Source organism: Schistocerca nitens, unplaced genomic scaffold (assembly GCF_023898315.1).
Source record: "Schistocerca nitens isolate TAMUIC-IGC-003100 unplaced genomic scaffold, iqSchNite1.1 HiC_scaffold_446, whole genome shotgun sequence".
In the NCBI taxonomy this organism is placed as follows: Eukaryota; Metazoa; Arthropoda; class Insecta; order Orthoptera; family Acrididae; genus Schistocerca; species Schistocerca nitens.
Genome location: NW_026045979.1, coordinates 221,445 through 234,236, shown reverse-complemented (window position 1 = coordinate 234,236; position 12,792 = coordinate 221,445).

Below are 12,792 nucleotides of genomic sequence, written 5' to 3'. Positions count from 1 at the left end.
ATCGCACCGCTAGTCGCTGGCAGTTGTAATGCATTCGAAGTGTGCTCTTTCGCACACCGCACCTACATGGATGGACTTGTGTCTCAGCTGCCTCCAGCTGATTGTATCCTACACTCCTAAGAAGTAGACCATTCTGTGAGAAAATCTTCTGGAAAACACGTATAGAAATCGCCAAAAAATACCTTCAGAACCCTTCTATCCAAGCCAGTTAACGCTTGTGCTACTTATATTATGCTCACTTTAATGACACACGTGGTGCAGAATATGCGTAGCGGTAAGGGATGGAACTTATTTACACTCCACGGCTTTGAAGACGTATGATGGCTAGAAAAATTCCTGTCGAGTCGAGGCGAAACCTTAAACAAGTACACAGGATTAGCAGATATGTTGTCACCACCCATCGATTGTGAAGGTTTAATAAACAAGTTCACAGCGTCGTCTGTTTCGCATCGAGGCGGAATATAATTGCAGTGTGAGAACCTGTCTTACTTCGTGGCAATGTGTCCAGCTGTTGTCCTTCTGTATTTCTACAGACTGCATTCGTATCTGGTAACGGAAAAGGAAAAAGATCTATCATCGGCCTTCACACACTGCACATGTGAAGAGGAGTACCGTATGGAAACTAACAAGTTATTTACTGGAATGCTGATAAAAATAAAAAAAAATCTTGCGTCAGCGATATTATTCTGTCGTGTCTGGGCAGCGCCGAACGCGAGAACGAACGCCACCAAAGCTTTATTTTATTTTACGGCGCCTGTTTGCGTTGTACGGCGCTCGTTGGCGCACGTGAAACTTTGGACACACACAGCGTTTCATACTTTAGACCGTAGACACACACATGTAGACGGCAAGTGCATCTATCCTTGCCGTGTCGAGGTTCGAAACCAGGTGGGTACGACAGTTGCAGTATTAAGCACTCATTTCAACGACGGATCTCCGTGTCGTATTAGCGTCACACGTGTAGCAATTCCGTTAAGCTAATTTCCCCAAGACTCGCAGTGCTAATCCGGTATCTATCCTTGTTGCGTTTGGTCAGGTGGGACGACAGCAAACGTTTCACACACTGTCCTGACAAGTCTTTATTTTCACAAACAACAGAATTCCTGTTCATGTTGGACTGTGGCTCATTTAGCTGGCCGCTTCTACAGAAGAGCAAATATCGGCCTGCCGGGAAGCATACAGTTTTCTGGCCGTTTCATCGGGAGTACGTGTGGTGTGTGTCGTTATGCCTTAAGAAGTAACATCTGTGATGTCCGAATTTACACAGAATAAGAGGCTACGGTCCCTGCATACTCCACTACAGATACCGACAGACTATCGAGATATGAAGCGTGAAGAACCGGATACGTTACTGATGGAGGACGCCCCTATACCGAGTTAGAGATTAACATCCCGTCGTCTCAAAATCTTCGCCATTCGTAGCGTTTTACACCTGACGTCCGACACGCGTCCCTGCTTTCAACCCATGGAAGGATTCTGAAGCAGGTTTGGTGCGTAGCTTGTGGAGTCAGTTGCGTTAAAATTCTCCCTTTTGAAAGAAGAGTGTCCAACCATTACTCAGTGCTCCGTCACTGGGCAGACTGTAACGACTTCTGTTCCACGTGCGTTTGTGCCGTTCTGCAAGCACTTGCGTAGTAAGCAGTGCTGGTAATTCACTGCCGTCCACCCAACCCGGGAAACGCACAATATGCAGATGTAGACACCTACTTTGGAAAGCGTACGCACATTCTGTACCCATCGCGGCAGGCCTCGTTACGTGGTACACAACCGTGACGTCACAATACGGACACAATCGCCCTGTTTATGACGGCCGACTCTGCAGCGCCACACGTGCAGCCCCTGCCATCGACAGAGCTCGGCCTTACAGTCTTCTCACTAAGACGATGCGTTTAGTATTGGGAAAGATTTGTCCTATTATTAAGTTTTAGCGTTTAAATGGTGTACTGTTTGTTCTGCTACTGCTTTAATATGTTATCTAAACATATAAATGGCGCACATCTAATCGATCGTTAGGAAAACGGGGATTACATGTTCCAAACGCACAAATTTCCATCGCTTTATTTTCTGCATCGACAATCGGATTGCACAACCTTTGTTGCCAAAGAGTTTTCGTTGTGGTTTGCTTCCTCCTCTGCGAAGTAGTGCTGTGATTTCTTACACATTCCATCCACGTATCAAATCAGCATGAAAGTTGCCCTAATGAGAATAGAGAAGAAATTTAACATTACTAGGTGCTCGTACGAAGTGTGGTGCCCGCTCTCCGACGTGTGCGAAAAGTCCATACCAATAAACCGCACTACAAAATGGCACGCATTGTGTATGTTGATAATCTTTAAAAAACCGTGTCCCAATTACGGCAAGCACAGTTGCTAAGCTGAAACTAGTGTGTACTAATAAAATGTTTAATATGTCTCCAAAACACTGACTTTACATAGGAAAGCGTCTCACGTTGAATTGCTAGAACAATATTTATAAAAGGTGGCAATGTTATTTACGCACTATCTTTTAAATAGATATGATGGTATCTGATACTCAACTACTAATGCAAAGAAACGTACTGATGCTAAAATGCTTTAAATTCTTGCTATCATTTAATCTTTAAAATTTAATAATTCTCTTCCTGTTAATATTTAATTAATTAACTTACGTCGTTCAGATTTCGTAACGCTGACGGCCTTAAAATTTAAAGTTGTTCAGTCCCTGTTTTGTTTCCTTTCAATTGTTGCGAGCCAGCGATGGTGCAATATTGTTCGCTTTCAGTCTACACATTTATAAAAATCAGGTCCAGGAAACACTTTTGTGAACACGGTTGCGATTCAGACGGTATTCGCGTAATTGTGCTGATTAAGAGTTATCGTTTCCGAAAGATGCAGGTTCGACCAAAGCTGTGTGCACTTTTGCGTGTATAATGAAAATATTCATAACACGTCGCGTAACAAAAAGTAACATGCGAATCACAACCGTGGTCAAACGAAGAAAATATATGATGACATAAATGTTCTTCGCTGTTATTCAGGACAGGTTTAGATTAAACACCGCAATTTTCAGTCTTTTTAAATCACAGTACTATACGCTTTAGAGATATCGTATTTCTTATACAATATGGTCATTGTCCGCTAGAATTATCTCTCTCTCTCTCTCTCCCTCCTTTTTATAGCCTTTATACATTCACATTACATACATCGATTAAGAAACTTTTCTCTCTCTACCGACCAGTACGAGCACAAAACCCGCCCAGACAAAATGTCTTACATAGAATTAGTTCTCACTTAAGAATCATATATAGTTTCGTAGTACAAACAATGCTAGTTTATTCCGTGCAATAGAAAGTCTTTGATTCACTGAGCTCAAAAATTAAAATAATAAAATTATAATTACAATTTTAATATCGTCAGTTATTCTTTATTTTATGAAAATAAGGTTTGACATTGTCGTAATATTATTTTTCATCGTTGTAGCACTATAACGTACTCTGAATATTTCTGTGAATGGCGCATACTACTTTTCTTTCGTTCCGACCGACGCTTCGAAGTAAATATCGAAACTGCTTTGGAGTTTACCCACGTACGGTTCCAGATGCTACATGTAGCAGCTTTCAGTCTAATCAGGATTGGTGACAAATGAAGCTGTTTTGTCTTCTGGTCTTAAGAAGCTGATAGCACCTCTTTGTTCCGACAGACTACGCTTGACCGTTCCTACACGTGGACCACAACGTCACACGCGTTTTGCTCAGGCTGTGCCGCAGGTGTATATTGAGACCAGAAAGGAAAAAAATGATGAAATCATTATATACGAGTTCCTCTCTTTCACTTCTGTGCCTGTTATTCAGATCTCGCCGTATGCGATGCTTTATTTGGGAAGTAAGGAGCGTCTCTAGTTAGTTTCGGTAGAAAACTTTTGCCCACAGCTGAAACTCAGTTTCCAAACCACATCTGCCATGAAATGAGGTCGCCTTTACTAGTGAGGCGATGAAGCGATTTCCCAACTCTGGGTAAATCTGTTTTTTTACTTTCATTGCCTAGGGGAATTCACTGAAAGAGCATAGTGTTGTCTCCCTTAACCCATAGAAAACACGACAAGAAATATTACGGTCTTCCGATTAAACTACAGTTCAGAAAAGCCTTCACTTCATCATCGTAATCGCATTTCTTTCTCGTTAACCGCTCTATAGCTCTTCGCTATGAGATAAACGGACAACTAAAATGACGAGTTGTTTATAAATTGCCACGAAACCTGCTGTGGGCCGAAAATTCCGTTACAACTGGGAATGGAATTGCTCGCGACGGCATTCTTGCGTCAGACGCTGTCCGTGTTCTCGCCGAGTTAAACTTGAGTAGCGATTCAGGATTATCTTATAAAGTTCCATGGCTCTTCTTTCGGTGACCGTATCACTGTCGTCGTGCTGCCAGGGAAGATGTCGATGTCTGCGACGCTGTTTCCCCACGTCGGGGCGTCAATGATTCGACGAATTACTGTGGAGTGCAGCCGCTGTCCAGGTTGAAACTACAGTTGCGAAATCTGATCTGTGCGGCCTCTCTGATGACAGAATACGTAAAACCCTTGTATGAAATAAAATAGTCTGTTTGTCTCGGTTGTGTGTCGTTAACAGTGCTGCCAATATTTTTGCTTAGAACCCAAGTGCGACATATTATACATAGTTAAGCCGAACACATTTCTCCGTCAGTTCTGCGTCCCCTGCGGCCTACAGAGCTTTGCCACTGATGGCAGTTCGAGTCTCTCGCGAGTGACGGCTGTTATCTGGCCTTTCTTAAAATCTACCCACAGCAGGATGTCGCGTCGCCCGCCATTCACGAGATGCGTGTCCGTTCCAACATGTGAATCACACGCCTAGTCGATGGCCGGTTGCACCTTTTTTAATGCATGCCGACAGTGCTGTTTCGCAGGCCGCACATTCATGGCCGGCCTTCTGTCACAGCTGCCTCCAGCTGATGGTATCCTAAATTTCTGAGGAGGAGGAGGTTGTGTGAGAAAATCTTCCAGAAAACACGTACAGAAATCGTCAAGAAACACCGTCCAAACATTTTTATCCGAGTCAGTTAATGCATGAGATTCTGTTTGATTATGCTCACCAGGATCACACGCTTTGCGTGGTAAGAGTTGTTACGTATTTACGCTTCAAGGTTATCAAGACTTGTAACGGCTAGAAAGATTCGTCTTGAGTCACACCCAATTCTTAATCATATACGCATTATCAGCGTCTATATTGTCAACAGACATCGATTGTGAAGATGCATAAAAAATTGTCGACAATGTCACCTGCTTTGTGCCGATGCGGAATTTAAACGCGGTGTGTATCGACAGATTCCATTCCTAACTGGAAACAGATTAAAATATATCTATCCAGAACCTTTACACACTGCACCTGTGAGGACAAAGAACACGTTCAAGTCAAACAGTAATTCACTGACAAGGCGGTAGAAGATTAAAACAAAAAAACGTGTCTCATCCATATTCTTCTTTCCTGTTGCTGGGCAGAGCCGGTCGCGAGAACCAACTCCACAAGAGCTTTGTTCACGGGGCCTGAATGCGTTACACGCTGCACGTCGGCCTGTGTAAAATTTTGGACACAAACCGTGTTCCGTACCTTCGGCCAATCTCGAAACTCTGCCGTGGTGTCCTTCATATTCTTGCCATATATTAAAACAATCTTGCAAATTGTTTTGATTATCACGTAAAACAAAAGTTAGTATTTTGATTGTCTCTTATTAAACGTGCTATCACTCGTGTTTCGATAGTCGACATCGCAAAGTTGTCCCACGAGCCAGTGCGATTTTTATGCCTAGGTACTCTTTCTAAATGATTGCCCAGTGTGGGACAAGCACATCTGCGGGAAATTCGTTATGATACAGTTGTTATCTAGTATTCGAATCTCTGAATTGTCGGTTATATACATAATTCGGGAGGTGTATGCGGCCTTCAAATCGTTTTGTGACAGTAAAATGGTAGGACTGCTACTACATTCCACACCTGCGATGTCGATGCTGGATGTGTCCCTACAACCACAGCCGCCTCTCGCTTATTGGCAAAGGCTCCGCCACACAACAGTGGATGGTGACAAAAACGTCCCCTAACCCTGTGTACAGCGGTGGGAATGTGAATTTACTCCAAGTCTCCTGCCCATATCTAAACGCCTAATCTTTTCAGGTGCAAAACGTTTCGACCAGTGCCCGCCTCGTATTTCTTTCGACAACGAGCGTAATTTCCGTCTACTAATAAAGCAGCCACGAACGCTTTAATGGGCCTGGATAAGACTTTTGAACATCCCTTTACGTGTGATCTGCTCCTCACACTTCTCCATCTTATATTTTCACTGATCTCCGTAAGGAATTCGTACTCTACATTACATATTGACGTCTTCCTTTCACAACACGAAAACACCGCCAAGTTTGTTTCATCGTCGACAGTTGCTCAGTGTGATACGTATGAAGCTTGGAACGTACCGCAGGCGGTCGTTCCGGCTAGTGGAATCTATTAAGGTCTCACATGTAACCACCACAACAGAAAATTGGTCTCCGAAATTTTGGTCATGTAAATGTTCTGTCCCGCGTAGTCGGTGTCTGTGTCGCGCCTTTCATCTTGACTGCTCAGTACAAACATGGAAACTCGCGGCAGGTATCCGATTCTGTTAGCCCACCTTGGTGCAGGGCTAGAAGCAATATTCACCAAATATAAGTATTGTCAAAACAGTTAATAAGTAGAATAGTGTTTGTTAGCACATCCTGCGAACGATTAAGTGTACTGGACTCCTGAGAATTCGAACAACATTGTGTAACGCATCGTCTGGCATTTACAGGGCGGAAAAACTATTTGACCAAAAGCGTAGCGCACAAAGAGAGTGTCAAACGAAGGAATCTGAGTATAGAAAATACAGGTCGCAGTTAAATATTTAAGGCGCTACGACAGCCATGGAAACGGTGGTCAGTTTGAACATTTTCTATACATACTCCTGTTAATTAAGTGGTCCCTCATTTTTCACTCATTTTCACTTTTTTTAAATATACTCAAACAAGAAACATGGGCATGTGATTGTCCTCATTTCTGAAGAAGTACTGTCTCGTTCGTCAGCTAAATGCGATACACGTGTTTGTGACGCTTGAAATGTATGTATACATTTTCTGTAAAATACCCATCATTTTGAACAAGGGCCTCAGTATGGCAGATTTCAATTACGTTCCCGTAGCGCTGAAAATATGCGTTTACGACTCTTAGTTGCCATACACACATTCCTATGTTTCATGCTGTCCTTTCGCCCTACATTTTTGGTCAAACTGTTTCTGCACGCCCTGTATATCGGTGCTGGATGGCAAACCTCGCTCAAACAGCACTGTTTAAATTAGTCGCTTCATACGTTCGTTACACATACGTCACTGAATGACACCCAGCCAGGTCGTCCGTCTATATTCCGCCACGTCACTGGAAAGCCAGCACGCGATCCACAAAATCACGAAACCGCACCAGATTCGCATAGTGACACTGTACTGGTTGTAAGCACCTTCGGACATTAATCGCAATTGCAGATCATAGTAATGTAGGAGCCGTGTTTATCTTTCCGTTAATTCCCCGTCTCCCGCAGACCACAGAGCTCTGTCGCTGCATCAGCGGTCGATTGTTGCTGCTGGCGCCACGGAATGATGGCAATTATATTCAGAGTTTATGGACACTGAAATTCTGATACCTTTTTATAGTAAATTATAAATGTCGAACGGAGGAGAATGTTTAGCGTAAAAAGAAAATATTTGAATCTCTTGTGTTTCCGTTTCGAGAAAGTAACGGTATGTTAATAATCGCTTCCATTCTGTCAAGTAAAATATAAACGTTATTTAACAGTTCTACACACGGCTAACGAATGTGCTTTTCATAAACCGAACTGCCGCTACCGCTGCTGGTTCGTCATGTAAACGCTATCACATCGACTCCCGAAACCTCGTTACCGATGCCGGGTTTCGTACTGTAATTTGAAGCGAAAAAAACACTACCACAGCATTCCATCATTTTACGGTTTTAAGCACTTTCATTTTATCGAAGAATTGAGACTGCGGTCATGTCTGATAATGTGTAACAGTGCAGGACGGCGAAACCCCGCCCAACCGCCACTGCTCACGTTTGCTTTTTTTCACACACGTCGCTGACCGACTACCAAAAGGGACGCCACTCGAACGCCAGCACGGGTTACACAAAATCGTAAAACCGGCGTCGCATTCGCATAATGACACGGTACTGACGTTGGGCACTTTTAATCGCGCTTGCACATCGTAGAAAGATAAAGCTGAGTTTATTTTTCCGTTAATTCTGCGTCTGCAGCAGCCCACAGTGCTTTGTCGCTGCCCCAGCGACCTATTGTTGCTGCTGGCGCTCCACAATGTCGGCAGTTTATCACTTAATCGCTGGCACTTATGCAGTTTAGCAGGTACGGAAAAAATTTTTCATTTCTTTCCAAAATTTGATCGATTATAGTCAAATGTGATACGCTGATTACGAATACGATATTTATTTTCGCCCCAGTCAATTATTTACATCAAAAAAATTGTTTTAAATTTTTTTTAACTTTTTTTTTTTTTTTTTTTTAGTTTTCAATATTTTGTCGATTACAGTATACGTTCATTTTAACGAAACGGTAGGTATGTATTTTTACTAATTAGCCACAATCAAACGCCAGTGCAAAATTAACAAACTTTTAATAAACTCCCCCCACTGTATATTTACACATCTGTAGCGTAGCCCACTTGATGATTCGAAAATATTGAACTGGTGATCATTCACCATATAACATCCATTTTCATTTAATGAGTTGATGATGAGAATATGCTGCTCATAATTTTCCGTACCTGCTAAACTGCATAAGTGCCTGCTCGCTGACAATGGCGGTTTTATGGAGAAAATGAAAACGGAGAAATTATAGTAAATGCACAACCACCAATCAAACTTTACATGTAAACGATAAACTAAATGAAATGATAAGTAAATGGACACGCTAGCTGCAACAGGCGTTGATATACTTCATTGGGGACATGTTGAAAATGTGTGCCCCGACCGGGACTCGAACCCGGGATCTCCGGGGCACACATTTTCAACATGTCCCCAGTGAAGTATATCAACGCCTGTTGCAGCTAGGGTGTCCATTTACTTATCATTTCTACGAAAGCTGCAAGGTCATCAACGGTAACTGTTCTTTCGGGAACAGATACTATCGTCATATATAAACGATAAACCTTTAAACGATAAACAACGTCGGTGGGGCACACATAACTGTATGTAGTCCATTTAAACCCTCATTTAGAGTTAGGCCTTCCACACACAAACTCGCAAAAGTTATCATTCTGTCCAATCGAAATTACGCATCGTATTCTTCAATGAAAAATGCTACTCACTTCCACTAATCACTTGTGACATCGTGCTTGCGTGACAGTTCCACCTCCCTGTAGCAAACGATTGTCTGCTATATTAAACACTGTCCGCATATAAAAGCATTTCAATATTTTCGCAATAGTAATTGACGAGCTAAAAAGATATTTCGTCTTGTTACTGCTTAATTATCATGTCGGCATTCACAAACGTTGTGTGAGCTCCCTGTTAACAGGGATTGATAATGTTTTATCGCTCTGAAACAGCGGCTGAAACTCGTATGCAGACGTAGAAACCGAATCGCAAAAGTCTTCGTTCGTTCCAACAGAAACTACCCATGATACTGGTCGCTAGAAAATGATATTAACTTATATAAGCGAGAGTAATTTCCATAGCCGTTGTCTTCGCAAAGCTGAATGTTTCGTTAACTCACCATCGTAATTAGTTCAGAGGCTTTTGTTTCTTCAGCAATACGTAAACGAACAATTACAGAGACTTGGAACCGTGCCGAAACGTTCGTTACAAATGGGAACGGAGTGTATCGCAGCGACATTGCCCTGACACACGCTTTCGGCGTTCTTCGCCGGATTAGCCGTGAATAACAAACCGAGCTTCGGACGAATGTCTCCGTCTCCTCTTTCTGAACCAGCCGACTGCTGCCGTGCTGGAAAACAAGGTGTCGATGTCTGCGACGCTGCTTCCACCACGGGTTAAAAGTTATCAATTCTAGGAGAGCCTCTGCAGCTTCCCAGCGCTAAGGCAGTAGCCGCCGTGACGGTACAAGTTACTGCTGTACACTCTCGTCTCTGCGGCCTGTCTTTTCACGGAACAGATGTTCCTTGGTTTTACCTGAATATATACAACGTAAATAATGTTGCCAAAACACTACGGCGAATATTTACATTTATTACTAACTGTCTTCTCGCATTATCGTCCTAAGCATATTCAGGTTTCCTAATACCCTCACTGTTTTCACATGTGTTTGTGGCCGCCGGCAATCAAACGCGCCATTAGCAGTGCAGGAAACTCACCGTCGTCAAACCAGCATCGGAGACAAATTTGCTTACCGAGAAAGCAACTTGTGAAGGTTTACATCTATTCTATAGCCGACACAGCTTGGCCTGTTGTTCGCCACACTAAGAGAAGACATGTGGCACTCGAAAAAGACCGTCGTTTTAGGAAGTTAAGGAATTTCAAGGGCATACTTTTTGTTTGGCTCTAGCTTCAATACATTCTAAAATCATCTCAGAGGTGTTTATCTTACCGTCTGCAACTCTGTCGCTTACATATAATTATTCTGGTTTAAACTTGTCTTTTAGGAGCTGACTGCTTGACATGTTCTCCTTAATTTGGCACCTTCCATTGCGACGCGGTGCTGTGGCTCTTTACCTATTCCGGCCACATACTAAAAGCGTGTTACAATTGTCGTGATGATAATGGATAGAGAATGAGTTGTTGTTATTATTGTATCTCGTGTTATCGAGAGCTTAGTGCGTAGCTGTGCAGTCTCTTTGCGACAGTACTTCATTAACTAGAGACCACGGCCGGCGTTACTTGCTCGTACACCACAGTGACGTCATAACATCCACACTCGCGTCTCATTCATTATGAACGGTTGCGCACTGCCACATATGCTAGCCCTGAAATCGGGCGAGCCCGGCCTTTTTGCTTCTCACTAGAATAACACGGCAACTACTCTCAAAAGAGCCATGCATTTCTGGACAGACGATTTTTTCCATTTAATACAACTTCTCTTTTACTACAGGTATTAACACACTTGGAAAGCTTGTAATCGGCGGAGATCTGTCCGATCGTGTTTAACTCACTGGGCTACAAGCGCAAAACTTGTACTCCTCACGGCTTTGTGTTCGCCTCGACCAACGGATTACGTGACGTCTGTTGCCAACATGCTGATTTTATTCCTGCAGCGTCTTATATCTCCAAATTCCACCGTAGTCGGTTCCACATTCTTGGTATATATGAAAACAATCCCGCGATTTATTTGAATGACCACGAAAACAAATGTTGTCATATTTATTTCCTCTTCTTAAACGTACCATTCGTTGTGGTTCAACAGGCGACATCACAAAGCCGCACCACAGATCGGCGCGATTTGTATATCTACACACTCTCTCGAAGCGATTGCCCAATATGGGACAAACACAACTGCCACGACATTTGCGATGATACAATTGTTCTCTACTATTCGAATCTCCGATTTCTCAGTAACATACTTGCGTAGGGAAGGGTATCTGGTACTCAGTCCGTTTCTGTGAACGTCAAATAGTAGGACAGCTACTATTAATTACATTGAGCAGTCTCTGCAAACGGATCTGCTGATAGCAGTTTCGTCTCATCACGCGACCTCTGCGATATGGATCCTGGAAATGCGCTTATGACCACAGCCAGCCTGTCGCTTAGTGGCGAGGGCCACGGCAAACAGTGGCCGGAGACAAGACACCCCGTGACTCTGTGCACAGCGGTGTGACTGTGTTTTTACTGTTTGACAAGTTTTGTCGCCGTGCCTAAACGCCCAAAGCTTTTTGGCGAAATGTGTTTGCAGCAGTGCCCATCTCGCACTTCTTTCCACAACGAGCGTAATCCTGATCGCTCAATAAATCAGCTGTGAACGCTTCAATGGCCGAGCACGAGACTTTTGAACGTTCCTCTACTTCCAATCTCCTCTTCACCCTCCACCACATCACGACTCCACTGGCGTCTGCCGGGAATCCGTACTCTAAACCATCTGTTAATGTCTCCACCTCGTATTACGCAAAGACTGATAAGTTTGCTTCGTCGAGGACAGCTGCATTGCAGAGACCACGCGTGTAAAAATTATGAAGCTCGGGACATGGACGTTTGCTCACTCTAGCAAAACCGATTACTGTTTAACATGTAACCACATGATTAAAACGGTTTCCGAAATTTTCCTTATCTGAATGTTGTTTCCCGTGTAGTCGTCATCTCTGTCGTATCGTTCATCCCGACTGCTCAGTACAAACATGGAAACTTGCTGCAGGTATCAGATACCTACATGGAGGACATGAGGCAAATTTCACGACATTTCAGTACAGTCAAAACCGTAAATAGAATATAGTTCGCCTCTGCCAGGAGAACAAATCAGGGAAATTTGGTCTCATAGGTTACTGTGTCCCAGGGATATATCGAGATACGGAGAGCAGCAGATATCAGACTATTCATCGGTCTCTGAGTCATCACTTCCACATCACAGAAACTATAAAATTAGTTCGTCTCTATGATAGGAGCAATGCGACCAACGCCATTAAAAGTTGTGTTTCATTTTCAGTCCATAGGGAACTGACCAATGGTGCATTGTCTCTCTCGTTCCATTAATACCGACGCTGTAGGGGCTCATAATATGTTGCCCCATAATAATGTGCCAGACGCTTTTCTCACCACATTTATACA